The following is a 12,166-nucleotide window of genomic DNA, read 5'->3' as shown; positions in this document are numbered from 1 at the left end:
GTGTGGTTCAGATGGACTGCAGGTGCATCTTCCTAATGGAACCCAACTTTCATGTGGCAGCAACGCACACTTTTCACATGGACAGTATTTAATCCAGCCCTTGTCTGATCCTATGGCTGACATTTACTGGGTCTTGCTACACCCAGAAACCACAGCATGCAGAGGTGTTCTCTCTTCCTTCCTTCGGTGGAAATCCTGGATCTCCACCCTGGCACCCTACATTTCTCCGCCTGACCCCCCGCATGTCACCCTGTTTTATGACAGAAATAACTGTGAATGTTACTAGGAAAGCTTTGCTGATGAGCTGGAAGGTGAGACATGTGACATTGTCACCACTGATATTTATGTAGCTCCAGAAGGCGTAGGTTGTCAGGTTGACCAAAGAACAGGATTTTGGTTTAAAATGTGGTCTGATAGCATTCCGCACCTTTCTTTAGCCCTACATCCAGGACATGAAGCACGTGAGTTAGGGGGTGTGTTAAAACGCTCCCTCTCCCTACAGGATTGGCGTCTCTCTTCCACTCCTAACCTCTCCTATTCACCTTCAGGGAACACTTATCGCATTCTTAATCACTCCATAGATGTAGGCACCCTGGAACATGTACAGTTAGACAGACATCATGGTAGAGAAAAATCAGATCACCCACTGGCAGCTGCAGTTGTACAGAGCATGCCCTCCACACTCTGGGCAGAAGGTCCCACGGACGTGGGCCTCACACACTGTACTCCCATTACTTTCCAGCTTACTTCTGATCAACCAATCTGGAGGTCCCAATACCCTCATAAACCCGCTGCTGAACTGGGCATTAAGGACACAATTGAGGGTCTGTGGAATGCCGTTGTATTAGAGTCGGCTGACTCATCCCCGTGGAATACACCTATTTTACCAGTTGAGAAAAAAGGAACAGGGAAATGGAGAATGGCACACGATTTGAGGGTCGTTAATGCAGCACTGTCCACTCCTACTGTCCCTGTTCCAAATCCTTATGTTGCTCTCACTAATCTTACTCCTGAACATGCATGGTTTACATGCATTGACCTGGCAAATGCTTTCTTATGCCTGCCTTTAGCTGAAGAATGCAGGGCTATTTTTGCTTTCACCTATGGATCACATAGGTACCGATACACTCGTTTGCCAAAGGGTTCTGCTCTCTCCCCAGGAATCTTTAACCAAGTTCTTAAAGACTCCTTACAGGACTGCCCACTCCCACCACATACTACACTCATCCAGTATGTTGATGAGATTCTTTTGGCTACACCTACTGTAACTGAATGTTTGGAGGCCACTGCTGTTGTTCTTCCACATTTAGCCAAGACAGGTTATAAAGTCAATAAGGCTAAACTTCAAATCTGCAGAAGACAGGTGGACTTCCTGGGCCGTGTGGTCTCCCAGCCAGGAACTGGTATGTCACCTGCACACCAATCTGCAGTACTTTCTCATCCCAAACCACTCTTTGTGAAAGACATGTTGTCATTTCTGGGCCTTACAGGTTACAGCAGATCATTTGTCCCTGGCTACACTGATCTCACAGCTCCCCTTAGAGACTTAGTGAAAAAACAGGGCATGAGAAATCTCACTGCCCCCTTGGAATGAACCACAGAAGCTGAAGAAGCTTTTATCACTCTCAAAACAAGCTTATCCCAAGCTGCACACTTGGCACACCCCGACTATACGCTTCCATTCTATTTGGATGTTTCTGTAACAGCACACACAGCCAATGGCCTGCTGTTTCAGAAAAAAGGGGGAATAAGAACAGTCCTTATGTACATAAGTGTTATACTTGACAACATGGAACAAAGGCATCACAAATGCACCAGACATGCAGCAGGGATGGCTAAAATAATCCAGAAAACAGCCCATGTAGTTATGGGACACTCCCTTCATATTCTCACATCACATGGAGTGGTGGCTTTTGTGAACTCAAAGACATTCACACTATCACCACTGAGACAACAGAGACTGAGCAAGATGCTGGAAGCTCCTAACATCACATACACACATGAAGGCATAAACATGGCAGACGAATGAAATCAGGAGAGCCACATGTCTGTGCAGAAAAAGTTGAGTTTAATGAAAAAATCAGACCAGACCTAAAAAGCACATCTCTGACAGATGCTAGAAATCTGTATACAGATGGTTGCTGTTTCAGACATGACACACAAGGACTTAAAGCAGCGTATGCAGTGGTGGAGGACACAGGGACAGACTTTGTGACAGTGAAAGCAGAAAGACTGACAGACACACAATCAGCACAGAAAGCAGAAGTTTTGGCAGTGATAGCGGCCCTAGAATTAGGAGAAGGACAGAAAGTAAACATTTACACAGACTCAGCATATGCCACAAGTGCAGTGCATGCTGAAATAAAGCAATGGTTGAGAACAGGGTTTAGAACAGCAGGACAGAAACCCATCAAGCATGAACAGGAAATGAGAAGGTTGGCTGAAGCATTGTTACTACCACAGGAGGTGGCGGTTATTAAATGCAAAGGACACGACAGTAGTAACACCAGAATAGCACAGGGGAACCAGGCGGCCGACAAGGCGGCAAAACAGTGCGTTGGTTATCAACCCAGAAACATATTGTTGTGTTCAGAGGTAGGGTGGACACCGGAACCCACCCTGGAGGAAGTGGGGAAACTACAAAAGGGGGCACCACCAGAAGAAAGGTCAGTTTGGAAGGCAAGAGGAGGCAGTGAGGACCAAAATGGACTTTGGAGGAGTCCAGACGGACGTCCAATCCTGCCACCAGGACTCACTACAGCAGCCCTGGAAGAAGCCCATGGCATGGGGCATGTAGGGACCACACAAATGATAAAAAATCTCGAACACTGGTGGCATCCTTATTTAAAACCAATGGCAGTGCATTGGATAAACTCATGTGAAATTTGCAGACAGTTCAATGTCAAACCTACTTTGAAGCCAGCGCCAGGGAAATTCCCAGTGGATCCTATTGCAGGGAAAGAAATCATCATTGACTATACAGATATGACTGAGAGAGTGAATGGGTTCAGATATCTGCTAGTGTGTGTGGATGCTTTCACAGGTTGGCCAGAAGCCTGGGCTACAAAAAAGGAGGACAACAAAGCAGTGGTAAAGTGTCTGATCAACCATTACATCCCCAGACACGGTTTCCCAGCCAAAATCAGATCAGACAATGGCACACACTTTAAAAATGAAGAGCTGAAAGAAGTGGAAAAGTTTTTGGGGCTCAAACATTCTTTTGGGACAGTGTACCATCCACAGTCCGATGGCAAGGTGGAGAGGATGAATCAAACACTCAAAACCAAATTGGCTAAAATCTGTGCACAGACCAAAATGAATTGGGTCACAGCCTTACCATTGGCCTTGATGTCTGTAAGAAGCTCTGTAAATCAGAGACATGGTCTGACCCCTCACGAACTGCAGACAGGCAGACCATTTCCGGGTCCTCAAAACAGACTACCTTTTCTAAATGAATGTGAAAGTTCTATGTCTCACCATGATTATTACAGATCTCTCCACAGTTTGGTGGCAGAGTTCTCAAAACAGGTTCCAGAGAAACCAACCGAGGGACCCCAGCCAACCACGTCCGACGCTGAGTGGGTCCTGCTGAAGGCAATCAAAAGGAAGTGGTCAGAACCCAGGTGGACCGGTCCATTCCAGGTCACAGAAAGAACCTCACATGCGGTGAAACTCAAGTGTAAAGGCGACACCTGGTACCACTGGAGTCAGTGTACAGCGACAGACGCTCCGCAGAGATCCATCGCTGAGGTCCAGGAAAACCTGAGAGAGAACACGACAACAGAAGAGCGACCTTCTCACCCTACAGAAGGGGCAGAATAATCCCCTAGGGGTGAGGAGAAGTCATCATACCCATAGGTTAGTCTACACCTTGGGTTCAACAATCTGCAAAAGTATTCATACCCACATAGGGGCAAAATAATCCCCTGGTATGAATCCCAGGCTCCAGGTCAGTCTACACCTGTGAGTTGAAGACCAGGACAGCATACAGCAGAAGAGGCGGAAATGATTGAGCTTGCCTCTCACAGGGTGGTTGTAGCTGCTCTCCCACCCAGACAGAACTGAACTAAAAAAAAAGAAAAAACTTTCTATTTTTCTATTTACAGAGTTTGTTCACTTATTGTACAGGTCCTTCTCAAAATATTAGCATATTGTGATAAAGTTCATTATTTTCCATAATGTAATGATGAAAATTTAACATTCATATATTTTAGATTTATAGCACACTAACTGAAATATTTCAGGTCATTTATTGTCTTAATACGGATGATTTTGGCATACAGCTCATAAAAACCCAAAATTCCTATCTCACAAAATTAGCATATCATTAAAAGGGTCTCTAAACGAGCTATGAACCTAATCATCTGAATCAACGAGTTAACTCTAAACACCTGCAAAAGATTCCTGAGGCCTTTAAAACTACCAGCCTGGTTCATCACTCAAAACCCCAATCATGGGTAAGACTGCCGACCTGACTGCTGTCCAGAAGGCCACTATTGACACCCTCAAGCAAGAGGGTAAGACACAGAAAGAAATTTCTGAACGAATAGGCTGTTCCCAGAGTGCTGTATCAAGGCACCTCAGTGGGAAGTCTGTGGGAAGGAAAAAGTGTGGCAGAAAACGCTGCACAACGAGAAGAGGTGACCGGACCCTGAGGAAGATTGTGGAGAAGGGCCGATTCCAGACCTTGGGGGACCTGCGGAAGCAGTGGACTGAGTCTAGAGTAGAAACATCCAGAGCCACCGTGCACAGGCGTGTGCAGGAAATGGGCTACAGGTGCCGCATTCCCCAGGTCAAGCCACTTTTGAACCAGAAACAGCGGCAGAAGCGCCTGACCTGGGCTACAGAGAAGCAGCACTGGACTGTTGCTCAATGGTCCAAAGTACTTTTTTCGGATGAAAGCAAATCCTGCATGTCATTCGGAAATCAAGGTGCCAGAGTCTGGAGGAAGACTGGGGAGAAGGAAATGCCAAAATGCCAGAAGTCCAGTGTCAAGTACCCACAGTCAGTGATGGTCTGGGGTGCCGTGTCAGCTGCTGGTGTTGGTCCACTGTGTTTTATCAAGGGCAGGGTCAATGCAGCTAGCTATCAGGAGATTTTGGAGCACTTCATGCTTCCATCTGCTGAAAAGCTTTATGGAGATGAAGATTTCCTTTTTCAGCACGACTTGGCACCTGCTCACAGTGCCAAAACCACTGGTAAATGGTTTACTGACCATGGTATCACTGTGCTCAATTGGCCTGCCAACTCTCCTGACCTGAACCCCATAGAGAATCTGTGGGATATTGTGAAGAGAACGTTGAGAGACTCAAGACCAAACACTCTGGATGAGCTAAAGGCCGCTATCGAAGCATCCTGGGCCTCCATAAGACCTCAGCAGTGCCACAGGCTGATTGCCTCCATGCCACGCCGCATTGAAGCAGTCATTTCTGCCAAAGGATTCCCGACCAAGTATTGAGTGCATAACTGTACATGATTATTTGAAGGTTGACGTTTTTTGTATTAAAAACACTTTTCTTTTATTGGTCGGATGAAATATGCTAATTTTGTGAGATAGGAATTTTGGGTTTTCATGAGCTGTATACTACAATCATCCATATTAAGACAACAAAAGACCTAAAATATTTCAGTTAGTGTGCAATGAATCTAAAATATATGAAAATTAAATTTTCATCTTGACATTATGGAAAATAATGAACTTTATCACAATATGCTAATATTTTGAGAAGGACCTGTATATTCCAGGACTTGTATTGAGTACTTTGATGAAAGTATGAGCCAAAAGGCAAAAATCCTACCCCATATATGTTTTATCATGTGTTTTACTGAGACATGGCTGCAGGATCATATCCCTGACTCCAGCGTCTCTCTGCTGGGCTTTTTAACCATACGAGCAGACAGAGATTTAAAGAGGAGTGGCAAATGTAAAGGAGGTGGACTGGCAGTACTTGTGAACAACAGATGGTGTAATCCAGGACATGTAACTGTGAAGTGTCATCTCTGCAGTCCAGATATTGAACTGTTGGCAGTAAGTTTTCGTCCATATTATTTACCCAGAGAGTTCACCAGTGTTATTTTGGCAACAGTTTACGTTCCACCTTCCGCTGTTGTTGACACTGCATGTGATGCCATCAGCTCAGTTGTTGCTAAGCTACAGACACAAAACCCCAATGCTTTTGTGGCAATTTCTGGTGATTTTAACCATGCTTCACTCTCTGCTACACTTCCAATGTTTCAACAGTTTGTCAGCTGCTCTACCAGAGAAAACAAAACATTGGATTTGTTTTATGCAAATGTCAAGGACTCATACATCTCTACAGCAAGACCTCCTCTAGGCAAATCAGATCACAATCTTGTTTTTCTCTGCTCGAAATATAAGCCCCTTGTTCAGAGGCAACCTGTAATAAAGAGGACTGTGAGAAAATGGTCACAGGAAGCTGAAGAAGCTCTGCAAGGTTGCTTTGAGGCTACAGACTGGGACGCACTGTGCCAGCCACATGGACAGGACATCAATGCCATGACTGAGTGTGTAACCGACTATATAAACTTCTGTGTGGATAACATCATCCCCACCAGAACCGTGAGATGCTTCCCCAATAACAAACCTTGGATCACCAGTGACCTGAAGGACCTGCTTAACAAGAAAAAAAGAGCCTTCAGAGAGGGAGACAGAGAATTATTGAGGAGTTTACAGAAGCAACTTAAAGTCAAGATAAGAGACAGCAAGGAGGTGTACAAGAAGAAGTTGGAGAGCAAGCTCCAGCAAAACAATATCAGAGATGTGTGGACAGGGATGAAGAAGATCACAGGCTTCAAACAGAAGGATGATCAGACCGATGAAGGTCTGGACAGAGCCAATGAACTGGTCACATTCTTCAATAGGTTCAGTTCAGAAACAAGCTTTGCATCCTCCTCTCCTGCTCACAGCCAAACAGACATTCCACCCTCCTTTGACCCACAGGACCCACAGCTGTCCAGTAACACCTCAAATTTTTTATCTGAATCGGAATAAGGCTGCAGGTCCAAATCATGTCAGCCCTAGAGTCCTGAAGGCCTGTGCAGAGCAGCTCTGTGGGATTCTGCAGCACCTCTTCAACCTTAGCCTGGCCCAGAAGAAGGTTCCGGTGTTGTGGAAGACCTCCTGTCTTGTTCCGGTACCAAAGAAAACTCACCCATCAGTCCTCAATGACTATAGACCTGTTGCCCTGACATCCCAAATCATGAAGGTCCTAGAGAGACTCCTGTTGGCCCACCTGAGTAAGCAAACAGTAAACCATCAGGACCCCCTTCAGTTTGCTTATCGCTGTGGAGTTGGAGTTGAAGATGCCATCATACACCTGCTTCAACAAACCCACTGTCATCTGGACAAAGCCAGTAGCACTGTGAGGATCATGTTCTTTGATTTCTTCAGAACATTTAATACAATTCAATCTGATTTGCTTTGTCAGAAACTCCAGAAGACTCAGGTGGAGGCCTCAACAATCTCCTGGATCAAAGACTACCTGACAAACAGACCACAGTTTGTGAGACTGAAGGGTTGTGAGTCTAACCAGGTAGTCAGCAGCACAGGAGCACCACAGGGGACTGTACTCTCACCATTCCTCTTCACTCTGTACACCTCAGACTTCCAGTACAAGACAGACTCCTGTCATCTGCAGAAATACTCGGATGATTTTGCAGCCGTGGGGTGGATCAGAGATGGTCAAGAAGCTGAGTACAGAAAGGTGTTGGACCGCTTTGTGGCATGGTGTGGAAACAATCATCTCATTTTGAACGTGACTAAAACAAAGGAGATGATTGTAGATTTTAAGAGAAACAGGAATAAGTCAAAAACTATTTCTATCATGGGAAAAGAAGTGGAGGTGGTGGAGGAGTCTAAATACCTCGGTGTTCACCTGGACAACAGACTAGAGTGGAGATGCAACTGTGAAGCCATCTACAAGAAGGGACAGAGCAGACTGTACTTCTTGAGGAAGCCTAGGTCCTTCAGTGTTTGCAGCAAGATGCTGCATATCTTCTATAAGTATGTTGTGGAAAGTGTGATCTCTTCTACCATCATCTGCTGGGGAAGCAGCATCAGAGCCAGGAACTTAAAAAAGCTCAACAAGCTGATAAAAAAAAGGCTGGCTCTGTTGTGGGGACTCCTCTGGAACCTCTGGAGATCAAAGACGGATTCTTCATAAAATGAAGAACATTATGGAGAACCCTGAGCATCCTCTTCATGAGACTGTCCTACAACAACAGTGTTTTCAGTCACTTCTTGGGGTTTGCTAATTTCTACGTAAGTTCATCAAGGACTTCAGCTCCATTGTGGCCTTACATGCTCTCACCTCTCCTACTAGGTTTGTGTGGTCTTCACTGGCTGATTCGGCTTTTGAGACTATTGGGACCTGTTTCCTTTCAGCTCCTGTTCTTCTCGTCCCTGAAGTGGGCAAGCAGTTTGCGGTGGAGGTGGATGCTTCCAATGTTGGTGTAGAAGCGGTTCTCTCTCAGAGAAGCCCTTATGATGGAAAGCTTCAACCTGTAGCCTACCTGTCTCGCAAACTGCCTCTAGCTGAACAGAACTATGATGTTGGTGATTGTGAATTATTTCCCATTAAGTTGGCATTGGAGGAGTGGAGACACTGGTTGGAGTGAGCGGTCCAACTGTTTCTAGTATGGACTGACCACAAGAACCTGAAGTACCTCCATACTGCTAAGCGTCTCAATGCCAGACAAGAGAGAAGGGCCCTGTTTTTCACTCATTTCAACCTTACTGTCTCCTATCGCCCGGGGATCAAGAACGTTAAACCAGATGCCCTGTCTCCTCTGTTTCTGGAGAGTCCTTCCCATGACACAATACCGGTTCTACAGGCCACCTGTATTGTAGGCGCCATCTCCTGGGAGGTGGAACAAAGAGTGTTACAGGCTACTAATGGACTGTCTATTCCTAAGGAGTGCCCTGCTAATTCCCCCTGATCTGAAGGGGGCTATAATTCACTGGGCTCATGCATCCTTGTTTTCTTGCCATCCAGGGGTTCATAGGACTACTCACCGTATTCGCCAGCAATTCTGGTGGTCCTCCATGAAGAAGGGTGTTCGGGAGTACGTCTCTGCCTGTCCTACTTGTATCGTCATAAAGGCACCCGACAGCCACCCTCTGGTCTCCTTCTCCCTCTCTCTGTTCCTACCCGGCCATGGTCTGACATCACCTTGGATTTTGTCTCCGGTTACAAGGTTTCCCAAAGGGTATTGTGTCAGATCTGGGTCCCCAATTTGTATTCAGGTTTTGGCGGGCCTTTTGCTCTCTCCTAGGGGCCACCCTCAGCTTGTTTTCAGGTTACCATCCTCAGTCCAATGGCCAAACGGAACATCTGAACCAAGAATTGGAGACAGGGTTATGGATCTTGGCAGCTCAGAATCTTTCATCATGGAATGACAAGTTAGTTTGGGTGGAGTATGCACATAATTCTTTGCCCTGCTCTTCCACAGGATTTTCTCCTATTGAGTGTGTCTAGGGTTACCAGCCCCCCCATTCCCTGCTCTTGAGCAAGAAGTCGGGTCTTGGTCCGACGATGCCAACACTCCTGGTTCCGGGCTCAATAAGTCCTTCTCCGCAGCTCCATGTCGTACAAGAAGGCTGCTGATTGTCATCGTAGGGCTGCCCCTCGATATCAGGTGGGACAGCAGGTTTGGTTGTCTACCCGAGACCTGTCTCTTTGCTCTGAGTCTCACAAGCTCGCTCCTCGCTTTGTGGGGCCTTGCAAAGCCTCTGCAAAGTCATCAATTCTGAGGCCGTTAGACTGAAACTACCCAGTGTGATGAGGTTCATCCTACTTTTCACGTGAATTGTCTGAAGCCCTTCAATGAAAGTTACTTAGTTCCTCACTCTAACACCCCTTCCCCCTCCCAGGATTACCTGAATCCTGCTTTTGTGTTCCTGGATGGTCTGTTGGAGCTGGCTCAATCTCCATCTTGTGGCTGTCCTCCAGTTTTTTCGCCCACTGTTCATGGGTGGGTAATCACACTGCTGTCAGAGCACCACAGTGTAATAGTAGATTGTAGTAGTAAATTTTAGTGTAAAGAACTTTGGGGTCTCTAGGGACTTGATAAAGCCCTATACAAATTCAAGCCATTCACCAGTTTTACCATTTACCGCCCCTCCTTAGCTCTTCCCCCTGTGGCAGCCAAGCTCAAGCAGGTTGTTAGACCATATAAGTGTTACTGTTAAAGTTTGGAATTTCTTTCTGCACTCTGGTTTTAATGTGAATATTGTATTGTTGGTTTATGTGCCATTCTGTGTGCTCGGGGGGACTGTGTGGCTCTTACATTTATATTTCACACCAGAATTTTGGCTCTTACTGTGAAGGTGTCGTAAAGAGGAAGTGGCATTATGGTGGAATGGATGAGGGAGACTGAAGTAAGTCTCCCTGTCTTTTCATGTTCTATGTTGGAAGACGCCATTATTATCATTGAGACTTCGAACACCCTTTCGTCTTTTTTGGTTAACTTCCACTAAAGTAAAGTAAAGTTAGACTACAGATTGAAATTAATGAATACACATGATGCTTTTATGCCCATATTTTCTTAACATAAAATCTAATGTTTCTCCCTACGGAGGAAGTAACTTCTTAGAACTGTTCTTACCCAAATGTAGTTATGATCCACTCCAGAAACCAGACTCGGGCATGGTTTAAACTGTTCCAAAGGTTTGGTGCAAATGCACTGTTAAAGTTGGCACAACCTAATTTGAAGCCAATCGGTCTGCTAATAGTTTCCAAAGTCAGAAAAAACGGAAATCCGTTAAAGAATAATTAGTTTTACTGTTAGCAGTTTTCTGAACCATGCCCACCACTGACTACAGAGATAGCTCAGGATACCCTAAGCGACTCCATCTATAAGCTTTAGGAAAGGGGAAAGGTTTTAAGCTTAGTCTTTAAAGTAGACATGGTGTCTGCTTCGAGGACTAGTTAGTTCCACAGGAGAGAAGCCTGATACCTGAAAGATTTGCCTCCCATTCTACTTTTGGAAAGTCTATAAACAACAAATAAACCTGCAGTCTAAGTTTAACAGGGAGCCAATAAAGGGAAGCTAAAATTGGAGAAATACAATCTCTATCTTTTAAATTCTCATTAGAACTCTTGGAGCAGCATTTTGCAATCTGTTAGGTATTGTCTGTGCTTTCATGTTCATACTCACACTGCTTTGTTATGTTCATAAAGACAAACCAACCTTAACTTAGACATAGAATTTGCAATTAAAAAGCTTAGATACGTGGGTTTATTCGCTTGTTTGTGTGCGTCTAGCATTCTCTGCCTCCTCATTGGGATTAGTTGTCTTATTCCAGCTCCAGCTGTTTAAAAAGACAGTAAAAGGAAAAGGAAAATTACAATAAAAAAATGTAAAAAACGAGAGACTTGTATAAATAAACCGGAGATCCTTATTTGCTCATTAAAGACTCAGGCTTTTATTGATTTTGCTTTTGTACTGCATGTTGATTCACAATCACCTGTTGACTTCAACTGTTTTAAATAACATAATTATTTTTTAAGCTTTTATCCAGTGTTAAATTGCTATTGCACTGGCTTATTGGGTATTATAAATTTGAATTTAGTTGTACTTTGTTGCAGGGAGAATGAGTGAAGAAACAAAACTATTCCAGAAAGCTTGCTAATATTCTGACACCAGGATTCACAGCAAGGATTTGCCATTGTTGCGTCAAAAAGAGGATACCAGTGTTTTTAATATTCAACTAAGAAATGAAATGAAGAACAAAGAGGAGTGAGACAAGCTTGGAGCGGAGCTTGGATCACGGCTTGGATCAGGTTTAGATATTTTTCTGTTTCTACAGTCAGATTGTTAAATGAATCTGAAATCTGGGTTGAAAACCATTAAGAGTGCCCTTTAATCATGCTCACTTTTTAAAGTGCCCTCCTTTGTGTGGCGTATTCTGGTTGCGCTGGGCCGGCTGGTCTGCTCTGTTTTCTTTGGTGTGGGGTTGTTGGTCCTGGTTTTTTACCACTAAATACATCTTGCATTGATAAGTACTGTGCACTTTTTGGTAAAAAAAAAAGCTGGTAATGTGAACGTTTCTGCAGGTGTAGAAGGAAGCAGGGTGTTATCTTGTATTCTCTTCATCCTTCTTTCTTTCCTCCATTCTATTCTCCCTCTCTCCCATTTTCCTTTT

This window comes from Girardinichthys multiradiatus, chromosome 12 (genome assembly GCF_021462225.1).
Source record: "Girardinichthys multiradiatus isolate DD_20200921_A chromosome 12, DD_fGirMul_XY1, whole genome shotgun sequence".
Taxonomy (NCBI): domain Eukaryota; kingdom Metazoa; phylum Chordata; class Actinopteri; order Cyprinodontiformes; family Goodeidae; genus Girardinichthys; species Girardinichthys multiradiatus.
The sequence above is the reverse complement of the archived record's forward strand: the minus strand, read 5'-3'. Positions refer to the sequence as shown.